Genomic DNA, 14,801 nt, shown 5'->3' on the forward strand with positions numbered 1-14,801 from the left:
TCATTCAACGCTGTAGAGGAGGCATCTCAGAGGAGGTGTAACAGGCTAATGCTCTTTTGCCTGAAGCGCTCAAAACATTAATGGAAGTTAATTCCGCTGGTGAAAAAGGGTTAAGTGAGTTTTGCTAGCTCATAACCACAGCTAGGGAGAAGGGAAAAGCTTCTGGAGGGGAGAAAGTGGATCTGAGATGTAGGCAGTACCACCACCATTTATGTGTTTACCACTCAGCTGGCAGCTAATGGCCCATGTATAAATTCAGGATGAAAGTGGGTAAAATAAATTGCATTCTTTAAAAGAACCATCTCTTCTTTCAGTGGCACAGAAAAACCATCCAAAATGCACCCCAGAAAGCTATTTTGAGTTTGTTTTTTTGGCAAGACACAGAAAGTGCCAAGATAAAGTCAGTCGATTCGGTACTGTGAAGGGGAAAAAAAAAAGCACTAAAAACAGTGGAAGCTCTGGAGACAAGACTCACCTCAGTGCAGACAGCAAGAAGGATATTTATGCACTATTTATACCACTCCAAGTGCAAATTTTGCCTTGCATTGATTATAATGCACATTTCAAAGATCCTTCTGCAGTTCTGGCATAATACTAATAATGCAGCAACAATGAAAGGCTGAGGAATCAGGGCTACTGGCAGCCACTTCGGGCAAGATCAAATGGCATATTCCTTTCCCCTCGACACTTCAAGGCATCACACACACCCTGATAATCAAACACCCAGAGCAGGCAGAAAGTTGCAACACGACAGAGGCTATCTTAGTAAAGGAGCATTTCCCAAGCATCTTCTTGTTGCTTCCAAGCTCTTCCTCCATTCCCTTCACTGCACCGACTTGAAGTGAGAAGGTTTGGGTGCTACTTGGTTTTACAGTGGCGTGATGGGGGCCAGGCCACCAGTCACTGTTAGAGGAAGAAGGTGCATTAGTGGGATGTTAGGAGGCAAACCTGACCGTTCTGCCTCCCCTGCTGTCACCGCTCACTTTTTGTGAAGGGACAAGGAAGAAGAGTGTCACTGAAGTCACTCAGGAGCTCCCACCACCTACAAAGCATGGCAGGAGGGAGGCCTGACCCAGCCCTGCTACCCTGCTTTCTCCTTCACTGACAGAGAAGAGCACAGATTCGCATCCCACCTGAAACACGCAGCTCTCGGTAGTGAAGCCCACTCACTTATTACAGTATTACTGGTTTATATGGCAGGTGTGAACTAATTCAGTTCATTTGGATCCAAGAGCTCTCAGCAACAGACAGGAAGATATAGAACTTTGAGAAAGGGGGTGTTGACAAGCAGGGACTTGTGGAAACTGACTGGAAGGATCAGGAACCTGCACACCCAGCTCCCCCCACTCTTTCAGCAGCCACAAAACATCACAGCCTTCACTGTGCTCTGTGTTTCATTTTCCACTGAAAAGCCACTTCAGGGAAGTTGTGCTTCAGCTGAAATAGGCAACTACCCCTTGGTACGTGGTCCTTCCAAGGCTTCTGCCCAAGAGGATTTCTGGTAGCACCTACTATGATATGCCCAGCCCTGTGATTCCACCTCATCACTAAAGCCAGACTCCACAGACTCCATTACCGTTGTTTCTTGCCCCAGTACCACTTTGCCACAGCAAACTGATCCCACCAGTTGAAAATGCAACTGAGCAGCAGCAGGCAGTGAGTAACCTAATTCCTTCAAAGGATTATTCAGCCATGTGATCCCAGACAGTACCTTCAAAGTTCAGAATGTAACCCCAGTTTGGCTTCATCAAAATCCCACATCAAGCGCACCTCCAGGTAGCTATTTCCTCTGATTTCTGCAGCACTAATATTTCAGTGACCATCTTGTAGCATCAAGTTAGACCACTGAGAAGTTCCCATGAACATCCTACGCGCACGATGTCTGTATCCACATACAACCACTGGCAGACCATAAGTGATCCACATGCCTTGTGCTCATCCTCAGCACAGAGGCGCTAATTTCACACAGAGTATAAAAGACGACAGTAGGACCGTGTCCAATCCAGCTCCCCTCTACACCAGCCTCAAGCAGATCTGAATTTGTATAGGCCACTTATGAAGGCCTGGAAAAGGAAACCCTGACACAGCAGTGTGAAATCACACGCAGCTCTGTCGCTCTAAGGGCTCGCACTATAAAACCTTCATTGCTCCAATCCGTGAAGCAAAATGACAAACGACTCCAGTCAAAAGCGTACAGTCAGGACCTAAATCTTCCACCACCCCCTTTCTGCATGAATTAATTTTAGGTGTTCTGTGAGATAAATTGAATTTTGCATTCTTCCAACTGCAAAAATAGATTGTTCTAGTTATTAAAATAAATATATGAAGAAAAAAATTGAAAAGATCAAAGAGAAAGGAAATAATGTAGTCAGAAGTCAAAAAATCATGCCAAAGAATCACAGTGGTACTAAGACGCTTTGCTATATCTTTGCATGGGCACCAAGGAAGAAGGAAAAAACCAACCAACAAAACAAACAAAAAAAAAAGGAAAAAAACTCCACACCTTTTCAGAGAGAGACCTTTTGGGGGCAGTTTAAGGTATAAATAAAAGCAGATATCATAACTTAACCTGCAATGCACCAGCTGATTGACTTCAGTGGGAGCAAGAATGGGCCAAAAGTTTTTAATCTTCTGGTTATCCCTCCAGCAGTTTGAGTGCATTCTCTGTCAGCATGGGGGTTTTATATGCCTGAATTACAGACTTTGCCCATCAAGGTTATCTTCTTCAAACAGCCTTCCTCTTCTCTCTTCCACTAGGGACCATACATCATTTTTCTTTAATTGACTGAGTTCAGTCCTACACAGAAGACACTATAAAATCTTAATTGTCCAGGAGGCTGTGGTTGGACTTGCCAGGACACAAGCTGCAAGGCCCTCCTGAAAGCTGTCTTGGTCCCTCAGTCACCATTTATCTCCTTTCTTGTTGCATTACTGCGTATCACTTCATACTGGTTAACAGAGCTAACATTTCGGCAAGGAGAAGTCCTATGCTGCTCAGGTAGAAAAAAAGACAAAAAATACCAAATACCAAAGCTTCAGAGATTAAAATTAAAAAGACTGACATCCGCACGTTTGTATATCTGGGCCCCTGAGACTATTTACCAGCAATTACTACTTCAAAGGCATGAGTCTTCCAATGGCTCAGCCACCCACCGGACTAGGACCTCTCAGGTCATTGTGAGCTCTTTAGTAGAATGTTTTATTTTCTGACAATTGCAGATCAAGCTCAACTGGAACTATTTACCAGACTTGGGGAAGAAGCACTTACAGAGATGAAGACATTTTAAAATCAAGCATCTGAATTTTTTTTTAAGTGGAAAAGATTTGAAAATTAAAGTTTCATTTCAGCTCAAATAAAATATTTCATTTTACTTAAAACAAAGTTTTTACTAATTTTTCAATTCAGCCAGAAAACAAAAAAATTATTTTCAATTATTTCCACAGTGCTGCTTAGATTTGGGCTCTGAATAGATTTCAGTACAGAAGAAAAACAATCAAGTGCTGTATTGCTAACTCCAACCAATTAATTCTTAGTTCTGCAATAGTGGATTTTTTTCTTAAAGCCCTAGATTCTTGAATCATGTGATTATACAAAAATCTCAGCTTTCTTTCCCACAGAAAGTAGAGGTCTGATAATTTGTGTCGCAAACAAAAGCTCATATGGTGGAGCATTAAAGGCTTTCCATCTTACCAATTTTAAAGTCAGTCTCATAATATGGGATGGATATTAGTTGTGATTTTTGAACTTTTAGGGTACAGAATATTGCAAATTACTTTCCAGGAGCTATTGAGAAAGATGCTTCTGGTTCCCTCCATCCCTAGGGCTTTTAACCCTTCTGTTATCGCCCCCTCCTCCATTTGTTTTGGGGAAGGAAACCATCAGCCAGCTCAGCCTAAACCCATACAAACAGTAAGAGTTAATTTGTTGCAATGTATCTGAGTGTAGTAACTGATTACATTTTTCCCCAAAGGAAACTTCAGTTAATTTGGTTAGTGACTCATATGCCAGGCTGCCAATTACAACACAGATGATTACACACATAAATTCACGTCGGAGTGGCTCAACGATCACAGGGAGGAAAAAAAAAAAAGAAAAAAGAAAATAAAAGAAAAGAAAAAGAAGGGAAAAAAAGGCAGAATGAAAAAAAGCTCCCCTTTACCTTCCTGGGACTGGGGGTGGGTAGGCAACTCACCCTGCAAGGCGCTGGGTGCCCGTGAAGGCCATTGGAGACTGAGTGCCAAAACCTACAAGACCGGGACATGACATCTCTGAAATGGCAATGTCTTCTAGCTTTCCATTTGGGATTTTCATTGCAGAAATGCCTTGCACACTCTCTAAAAGACTGTTTGCCAGTATCACTAGAGGAATCCATACACAAAGAGAGAAGGAAGGAGGTTAAATGAGCAGTGCTTGGCAGTACATCAGTAAATCATTTAAAGATAACCTGTGCATACCAATACAAAAAAAAAAAATCCAATTAAAGTAACTTATTACAAGCCTAGTTCCATTTCTGAAGTGCTTGATATTCCTAAGGAGGAGTGGGAGAGGGAGAGGAAGGAAACAGGACAAGGAGTCAGAGTCTATAACATGAGGAAAGCCCAAGCTAGGCATGAGAAAAAAATTCTTATACGCCTCATCAGTTGGCCAATGAAATCGATATCAAGGGGAGTTGGCCAGGCTTCTGAATACATATATTCAGAGAAAATTAGACTTTGTACTTAAAAGCAATAGGAAGCTCTGACGTTTGGTGGAGAGCGTAGGAGGAAGAATGTGTTCTTTTATCTTAAATGAAATATACCTCACTGGCCTAAAATACATTTCTAACTAGACGTTCCTCTAGATAAACAACTGCATACATTTCCTTCACGCAGGGTCAACAGGCTAGCTATAGTATAATTCAGGCAGTTCCTTGCTGGAAAGGTCAAAATCCTTTACAAACAGTAATTAAGCTTCGTGACACCAGGGTACTATTATACCAGTTTTACAAGGGAATAAATAAAAGGATGTGGCGGCTAAGTGATTTGCCCAAGGCCATTAAGCAAGTCAGTGGCAGAATCAAACATTACACACAGATGCCTGATCTCCCATCCTCACCTCTCACCAGTAGGCAGCTCCTCTACATTGGCCTTTATTAAATAACCATTACAAAATGTATTAATTTTAATTTGGAACTATGTAAATTGACTCTTTCCCAAAAGACATCAATTGGCTGTTAAATAAATACCAAGTGATTATTACAATCATATTTGCTGAAGGGTGGATCATCAGTGTAATGTGCTGGGTTCAATAAAAAGGTTATTGCCTGTCAAATAAACATGATGAGCAGAGCCTGGACCGATGCAGAGCATATTCAACAGTCACTGGCTTTGGTGGGAACTGCAGCTGTTCAGCACCTTTCAGAGTCTGACTTCAAGTATTCTCTGCAATACGAAGTGAGAAAACTGGCACTGCCAAAGCAGAGATAACTCCATTAGCAAGATAACCTTAGCTCAGACTCTGTCTACCTAAACTTGATTACAAGGGTAGTTAAGTCTCACCGATTTCTGTAAAAATAACTCAGTGTGAGATGCTGTTCTTAACAAGGGTAAAGGTAGTAGAAATCATTCCTGTAGTATGAAAGGGTAAGATGATTTTAGTGTTAGTGCTAAATTAAGTGCAGATACAGGAAGCTAAAGATCTTGCTTCTGGTTTTATTATAACTCAGCAGAAGGGGAGAGCTGTAAATACAGTTGAATGGTCAGATTTTGTCTTTCAAAGAGACAGTCGGAACACAAAGGAAGTTATTTAAAATTGCCAGTTTCTTTTATGTTTTTCCAAAGTATGAGTTTATAAGAATAGTGTTTGTTCTCTGCCAGACAATCATGGATGCATCAAAAAAATCTTTGTACCCTGCAATACTGATCACCATTTGCAGTTACACACTAAGGCAAGCACCCTGCTATAAACTATTGTCATTCGTTTTTAGGCTGCTTCACTCTGCCAAAGCAGGGTGAAAGGACATTATTACAATAAACTCTCCGTTCTGATGTAGTTCGTCAGCATAAGCAGCACGTTTCAGTGGAACAGCAAGTATTGCTGCCATCTCAGAGCAAACATTGTTCTTTGCAAAAGCTAAGAGCCAAACAGTCAATGCATTTGGTAACTGCTACTTACTTTAAAAAAATATTTTTTTAAAAAACGGCTTTTCCAGCACCAAGGCCGGGCAGAAGAAGGAGCAGAGCAGTACCGAATTAAAGCACTAGGTGGCAAGCCTCTAACAAGAAGTAACTTCGGGGAGCAGAGCCTCAACCAAGGCTTTCAGCAGTCACCTGACAGAATTTCACGTTGTGGAAAAATGTTCTTGATTTAAGCACCTAATGTTCCCCATTAAGAGCTAATGTCCTCCCTATATGCTGGCATAGAGCAGCGGCTAAAGCATACAGGACAGGTTGTACTGCAGACATTGCTTGGAGAGAACAATTCTTACCATTCTTATCTGCAGACCTTACCAAGATGTTCTTTTCCTGTTAATGTTTCCTTAATATAGTTACTTTTTTTTCCTCCCCACCCCCACTTAGTCTGTTAAGGGTTCTGCTACTGGAAACGGCTGAAGGTTGAGATATGAATTTTAGAAGTACAGGCTCTGCTTGATTCGGAGGGAGCCAGTTTGGGAAGTATGTGGTGTGGCTTCTCTACCAACAGTGAGCCAGGCAGCGCAGCCACGCACACACATCCACACTCGCACAGGCCAATTAGAATGTTAATAATAATTAAGTGTCTTACTCCTAAGACGCTCCTACACAGGGGAATGCTAAAGTGCCAGTCAGCTCATTTCATTACACGCAGCCAGACACCTCTCAGACCTCGTGTATTTGCTAAGGGAGCGGAGCAGAGCGATTCCAGCTCCAGCCAATCTGATTTCAGATGATCTGCTCGACAAACAAATTAGAGCAGCCTACAGAAAGATGCGTGGACCAGAAAAACAGTCCAGCTGTGGCAGCTGAGCTGTACCTTTCACCTCAAACTGAGCCACAGCAAATAAATACAGGGTGAAACCTATAAATTCCCAGTTTGCAGGGGTTTGTGGGAGTCTATCTAGCTTTGGTTCACACGCTTCAAAGCGGCTCCATTTCAGATTTGGGATAATCCCCTAATTAAACACAAACTCAGCCTTAAGCTGCATGTCATCTGATTTCTACCCAAAAAATCAGAACTGGACACAGACTTGCTGGAGTTGTTCAGCTTGTTCAGCTCTGAGATTACATTTAACTGGTCAGCAAGGGCTGGCCCAGAGGTCGCCTTCCATCTGTTTGAACCACGTGAGTCACCCACCTTCCTCATCTTTCATGAATGCTGTAGTCTGGCTCACAGCTGACCACAATGTGCTGCTTATTCACAAATCAAGCCGTTTCAGATGTTAGTTTGCAAACAGCTATGTCCTTTGACGGGGAAGAGGACAGAAGGCTAGCAAGAGGGAACGGTGGGTTTACTGCTGGAAGAGTTCTTGGGTTCAAGTCTTGCCCTTTGGGGAACATCCAGGAGGGGGCTGGGAAGAAAGGCTTGGGTACAATTCTCATCAGCAGAACCTTTAGAGTGACTCGGAAGAGTTTTAGAGTTTCATTATCCCTGGCTTAAAAGGAATGAATTGAGTAAGTTTCTGATACCAGAAATGTTACAGCTAATTTTCACCCAAACCTCTATTTTCAGAAAAAGAAAAAAGGAAAAAAAAAAAAAAAAGTGAGGCAAGAAGCAAAATCTACAGGAGTATGAAAACAGAAAGCCCTGTTTATTCAGAGCACACTCCAAATAAGGCAGATACAAAATAAGTTAAAGCAAGACCGAATCATTCACATTTCCAATAAATTAAAGGAAGAAAACCCCATCATTTTTCACTCTATTTCACATCAGAGAACAATCACAACAGACTACTCAATGCAATGATGTCTTTACCCCTGCCCCCAAGGGGTTTCTCTGCCTCTCTTGCACAGCTCTTGAAATGATCACATTTGCCCCCATTTTACATCTCTCCCCACATCCAGTTTGCCCCATTTCGAACACTTTGAGTTCACACAGCTGCCTGCCTGCAGTTTCTTTTTACTATCCTTTGATTTTTACCAGCTGCAAGAGAAAAAAATACACAAAACAATGCAACTGATTAAATGTGCATGACACATAATGCTACACCTAAGTGTACATCAGAGTTTACCCAGATTCAGTCTTCTCAAAAAATCAGAAGTCTGAGCAAAATCAAGCCAGTCCAGCAACCGAAACCAGTAGGCAAAGAACAAATGAAGGTCCCTCTGGATCCTATTTCCAGCTTCTCCACAGATAACCAGAGGGGATGCTGTTGGGCCAACTCACAGCTGTGGTAGGTCTTGCATACGCAGCTTCAATTTTATCTTCAGCCCTTGGGAAGTAAATGAGGAATCTAAGCAGAGGACTCAACTTTCCGTTGAACTAGAGCCCTGTTAAGCCACTATAGAGATAGACATTTTGTTAAGCCATGTACAGGTACTAATGACTTCTATTGCAGAAGATCAGTGAAAAGAATCATAGCACTTGGGTTAGAAGGGACCTCAGAGACCCTTCTTCAAACTCCTGCTCAAAGCAAAGCTAAGTTACAGTGCTACATAGAGCACAAGGCCTTGAAACAAAGTGAGCACATGTGGGGAAGTTTCTAGGTAAAGGTCTTCCCAGAGCTTTTTAGACATTTTTATCCAAGCTTATCAGTATACAGTTTGCTCTAGAGCAGAGCAGCTGCTCTGTTACTCAATAAACAGAATTTCTATATTGCATTTCTGGTGTGCGCTGAGCTTCTAAAAGCATGATAGAAGGTGGAATCAGAAGTATATGGTGGAAACCAAAAGGGAAATGGTTGCATTTGAGTTTAGCACAAAAACCTAATTATAATTTCACAGCAGAACTGAAGGAGAATGGAGTAAACTCCCACACTGAGCTTACTGCTTGGAGATTCTGCCACAGCGAGGCAGAGAACCGAGAACAACCTGGAGACTTAATGTAGGTATTCACTCCCACAGGGATGCTGCTGACTGACTTAACTGGAACTAGATTTGAAGCAGACTGTTTTATATCTTCTGCCCACTTTCTACAAGATCAAATTCCATCCACTCACTCATAAGCAAGAACAACTGTTTTCTCAAAAATTTAATTACAAATTTTAAACAGAAAATAGCAACTAAACATGTAAAAATAAGTTTGAATAATTCTAGATGATTTGCACTAGCATTACTCTGCACTTACAAACTTTCAAACCATGGAAATAAGGAAGTGTTCTTGAGAGTCATTTTCCCCTCAGACATACAGTAACGAACAAATCTGGTTTATTGTTATTGCAAGGCATCAGTGAAACCGTAAGAGAAGATCTGAAAATGTTAAAAGTATTAAAAAAGCCAAACAGTCTGAGCTTTGTTATTCACATTCGGCTAATGAGACTAACGCTAGCTTTTGGAGGCACCACTGTCCATAAATTACAGGAAAATGAGCTGGGCAATTAGCTGGAAGCAAAATAAGCATCCTCATCTTCTGTAAAACACAGAAAATTATTTTGTAAATAAGTGTTTGATCAAATAATCATTTGATCTTGAGGGTTGTGTAACCAAAGTTTTCAATCACTTCTCTTTAGCTGCCAAGAGTTTCAGAATTACAGAAGCTGTATCATTTTGTCAACCTTCAATGCACGGAAATGTTGAGGCATGTCCCCACAAGATGATTATCTGTCTGACTTGCAGTTGAAAGCATTAGATGTTACTTTTTACATTAGCTGAGAATTGCCCGGTTGCAGTTTTTAAGTTTGTTAAGGATGACAAAGATGAGCATGACAGACTTCCAGTGATTAAATGCTTCTTGAATTTATTTCACAATGTGCTAAATGTTTCTTATGATACAATCTTAAAATTAGAATGAACTGAGCTTGTACCTACTGAAGTTTATGACATGATGAATTCTTTAGACAGTAAATTACAATGAAACATTGATAGCAAATTACTTGGTTATAAATGTAGCTCATCCAAAAACACATCACGACAAAAACAATGCATTTTATTCAGTAGTATATGTCTGCTCTCATATCTGATTTCAGCAAATATGACTATTTTGACCTTATACAATCACTTTCAGTGAGTGGGGGGGAAAAGCAGGCTTTACAGTCATTGTTGAAGAGCTAAGATTTTACAAAAAGCTGAATAGGGATAGTTTGCTGAGAAACAGTGCATATATTATACACTAAAAGATTAAGCAGAGCGTGCATGTACTTCACAAGTGTTGAATTTGGACATGGTATATTTCTCTATCTTCAGAGTCCCGGTTCTTTCAATTTCTTACAGTTTGTGGAATTAATTATGTCCATTTCTACCTCAAATACAGAAGGGGAACAAATAATTTCCTTGGATAAACAGACTTGAACAGATTGCAGAAGACCACAAAATATTGATTATGTTAAGTTTGAACTTCAAATTAAGGCACAAATGAAGGTTAATTTCAGTTATTCATGTAAAGAGTCTTATGAATTGCTTTAAAAATGTATTGAAAAAGTATCAAAACTGGTCCTAAGTACTATTTTCAGTAACAAATTGAAATTTACAGGACTGGATTGTATATTCAAGGGTAGTAGATGTGAGCATAAGGAGAAGAAATACAGGGTTTGCTAAGGGAAATGACATTTCTTTAAACTGCCCCTTCAAAAAGGGCATTCTCCCCTTAATCATGTGATTATTTCCAAGACGGGTGATCATCCTGCTTTGGATGCAGAAGAGAGGCAGCAGTAAGACCAGCATTGTTTTCTAGCTAATTGCAGCTGCAAAGCCTACTTTGGTTATTCTCAGGAATGAGCAGAGAGTGAAAAAGTAGGTACGACTGCCAGGTTACAACTGGAGACAAGGACAGTTTAGTTCCACCTTCGTAACCTCTGCTCTGTCCTGGGCAGATCACAGCTCAGCTGGAAGAGGGACTGTAACCATAAGCTTCCCTCAGGCAATTCAGACTGTTCCCACCAGCTGCTCTGTTCTCTGCCATAACTAGACCAAATCAGCACGCTGGCTACAGGCAGCTGGAAATGGCCAGTACCAAAGGGTCAGGAGACCTGCCTTGTGTTCTGGCCTTATCATTGAATTGTTTTTTACTTCCATTCAGGTGCTAAGGATGTTGTTGCTGTAATTACTATTAAATTTGCACTATGATTGGCCTGGAGACCTTATATACACACATCACTTCTGGACGCTGTGCTGAATTCTGAGTTCACAGAGCCACGGAAACTGACCTAGTTGTGTTCACACTTCCTCTAGAGATGTCGTATAAATTTAAGCCAGGGAAACGGAGTCTCTCTCTGCAGTAAAACCAGAGAAAATGCCAGTGTGAAGACAGTTTGGACAAGCTGGGATCTGAGCCTTAACTGCCTCCTGAAGTTTCAAGCTGACAAGATAGACATCGCTAAAGGAATTCAAACATCTAACAGGCTCTAGTACCTTGAAACTGTTCCCTGAGTGGCATTATACCCCCACAATGTCACAAGGGGCTCTCCAGCTGTGACAGTCTCTCATTTAGATGCCATGACCCATAGAACTTTCCTGCTTACATCTGTGGGCTTGACCACTTTGAAATAAACCTGTGAGAAGTTTCTGTCTTTAGCAGAGAGGTGGACCAAAGCTTTGCCACATACCTCTTCAACCCAATGCTTTGGAGTCAAATGCTTCCAATATTTTAATATAAGGCTTTAGGAAGCTTCATACAGTTACATTTCCTTATCAGTATTAGCACATACCCACACCCAGCACTTCATTTTCTTAAAATACAAACATGCACATGTATAATAAAAACGTTGACAAGTCCTAGTCAGAGTTTAAGAAGCTTTAGACTTGAAAACCTGTGCACCCAAAAAAAAGGATAAAATGTGCCCCTTGCACTAATTTCTGATTCTGCAGCCTGGCCATCACTGTGGTGATGCAGAACAACACTGCAAGGGGCATGTGCTACATAACGTCAGCTGGCATCAGCAAAGGTGTTGTGAATACTGCAGAGCTCTACTGTAAGACTGCTGACTGTTTTCATGGCATCACACGAAACACAGAAATAAATAGCTCCTCTTCTATGATCACAGCATGGAAGTTTTGCTTTGCTGTCTATCCTTTCTCATTAAAAGCATAAAACACAATGCAAGATAGGGATTAGACATAGGCAGGCAAATGCAACAGAGCCATAGGGAAGAACTCAAGGAGTAAAAGGGTTAGCACATGTGCCAATAAAGCTGGTCCCGGTGTCAGCTACGAGTTGCGCCCTCAGAAGCCAGAACTGCATTTCACTCAGAGAACAGCCAAACAATAGGCATAGACACTGTAGACCACACAGGCATGTCCGCCCATTTCCTTCTCCCGAGCCTCCGTGCAGGTGTTAAGAGAAACCTTTCCCCCAGCAAACTGTCATAAAACTGTTACTTTTTCTTTTCTAAAGTCCTCTTAGAAGCAAACAGGCACACACTCTTTTCCTGTGAAGCAAGTTTAGGTTTTTTCCTATTTAAATTACAAACACATCAGAAATCTTCCTCACCACAGCGCATCCTGTCTTTTCTCTGTCTGACATTTAGAGTACAAACTCTTTAGGGCAGAGTCTGTCTTTATTTTTTATGCCTCATGCAGAGCCAAGTCAAATTCTCAATGTTAAACAGTAAGTAGAAAAGGCCCATACAGATATACAAGGTTATATGATATATGCCTAGCTTATGTATGATATACACATGATATGGTCAGTAAAACAGGCCTGTACAAGAAACCTCTCTACTTATACACACAACAAAACAGATCCTGACTTGTGTGCTGGGGCGAACACACATGGTACAGCATATAAAGGAGGCCCTTGTAAATGGTACATGCATGCATCTGATTTTTAAAAGTCTCCATGATCCCTTCAGACTGGGAAGAACAGGGAGAAGCAGCAAAAAAGAAGACTGCAGAGGGAGGACATGTTGTCTACAGTCCATCTCTTCACGATGCTCCTCGGTGAGCGGGTCAGTAAGGTGGGAGTGACTCAGCCACACAGACATTGTGCGTTGGGCAGCACGTCTGAGAAAAAAGGTTGAGAACCACTGCTCAGTGTGACCCCTTTCCTGGGCAAAAGCAAAGCAAATACATCTCTCTCAACAGTTCCCAAGTACCAGCTTCAGTCAGGCGCCATGATGACATCAGCCCTGCTTTTGCAATTATTTAACCTCTGTCTTTCAGATCAGCAATGAACCAGCAAGGGTGACTAATACACACATCAGCTCTGGAAAGTTATCAACACACTGAACAGGGTGCTGGCCCTCAGGAATGAACTAGTCTTTCATGATTCTGTTTCGTATTTGGGAAAGATTGTATGGAATCAAACGTTATGTATCCATAAGAAGCTACAGGCAAACCTCTGTGTCCCATGGAAATGTCAGTCCTTTTGTTGGAAAGATGCAGATACAGCAAAGATATTTGCTTTTTCTCATTTCTGTGTGTTATTTTGTACTGCTCCCCTCCAGCTCTGGCTCCTGCTCTCACCCTCCATACAAGCATGGAAAAAGTAGCTTCTTTTAGCAGACATCTACAATAAACATGCCGATACTTGAGACGTAAACTGAGAGGCTGGCGTTATAACAAAGCCTCTAAATCAACCTCAGGACCTTGTTAGCATAATTAGTGATAGGACTGGTATCTTACAAGATACAGGACAGAAAGCGGAAAAATAGTAATAACAATATAAAAATATAGTTGTATCCCAGCAATTGCTGGGATGATTGCTGATGGTTCAAAAGCAAGTCAGATCTTGTGTGAGACAAATGCATTTTATATGATGTTTAATCTCACAAGAATTCTGCCAGAAATACTCAGAAGCTTCTTAGAGGAAAATATGACAATCTGCTCATGTGAACAATAAGAGATTCCTGTGTGGAGGAGCTACTGTGAGTCCCATCCTCATAATAGGTGCACATCTTGCAATTACAAGCATGCTGAAAAGTAATGCTACTTTCGCTGCTCCTTTCTACTAATTCGAAGCTTCAAAGAAGATGGTACTGGTCTTCCTTCCAATTGAAACTCAGGTAAGATGGAGAAACACAGGAGAGGGGATTTCTTCAAGACCACCTGGAATTTGGTGGCAGAGCCAGAAATAACATCTGTCTATAAGGGCCCTCAGAGAACTAATAAGTCTTAATGGCCCTAACCAGTCCCACCTGAAGCCTCCATCCTCTGCCCATGGGCCCAGGACTCAACTCCAGGTCTTCAGTCACCGTATGATCATAGCTGTCAGGAGTGCCTGTCTCCGGCTCATGCACAGCCATGCCTGTAACTGACCATGAACCTTGTTGATCCTGACCCATTGACTGATTTCCTAGTTTGACCTCAGACCTACCTCATCACTATGGACCTGTCTGGTGATCACTGGGCTGTGTATGACCCTGGTTAGCCTCACTAGACCTGATCCTGACCTGTGGATTGACTTCTTGGCTTGAGGTCAGACCTGCCTCATCACCACAAAATTACCTGATGATCTGGACTCTTGGTTGAAGCTGGCTACCACTCCCAGACCTGCCCTGCTTGCCTCACTTGACGGCCTCTGGCTGGTGAGGACCCTAACTTGGCAGCCACATTATCACCTCCAGTTCCCCATCTCTTTGGGAGCAGCTGGTTCTTGCTGCACCCTGACATTATCCTAATAGACCACTCTGCCTCCCTTACTTATTTCCATAGCACCAAGGGCAGGAAGAGAAATGCCACAGGTATTTTGATATGACCAGGGAACAGAGGCAGTAAAAAATTAAGGAACAAACTCAAACTGGAACTCTTCTTAA

The sequence above is a fragment of the Larus michahellis genome, chromosome 7, assembly GCF_964199755.1.
Source record: "Larus michahellis chromosome 7, bLarMic1.1, whole genome shotgun sequence".
Classification (NCBI taxonomy): Eukaryota; Metazoa; Chordata; class Aves; order Charadriiformes; family Laridae; genus Larus; species Larus michahellis.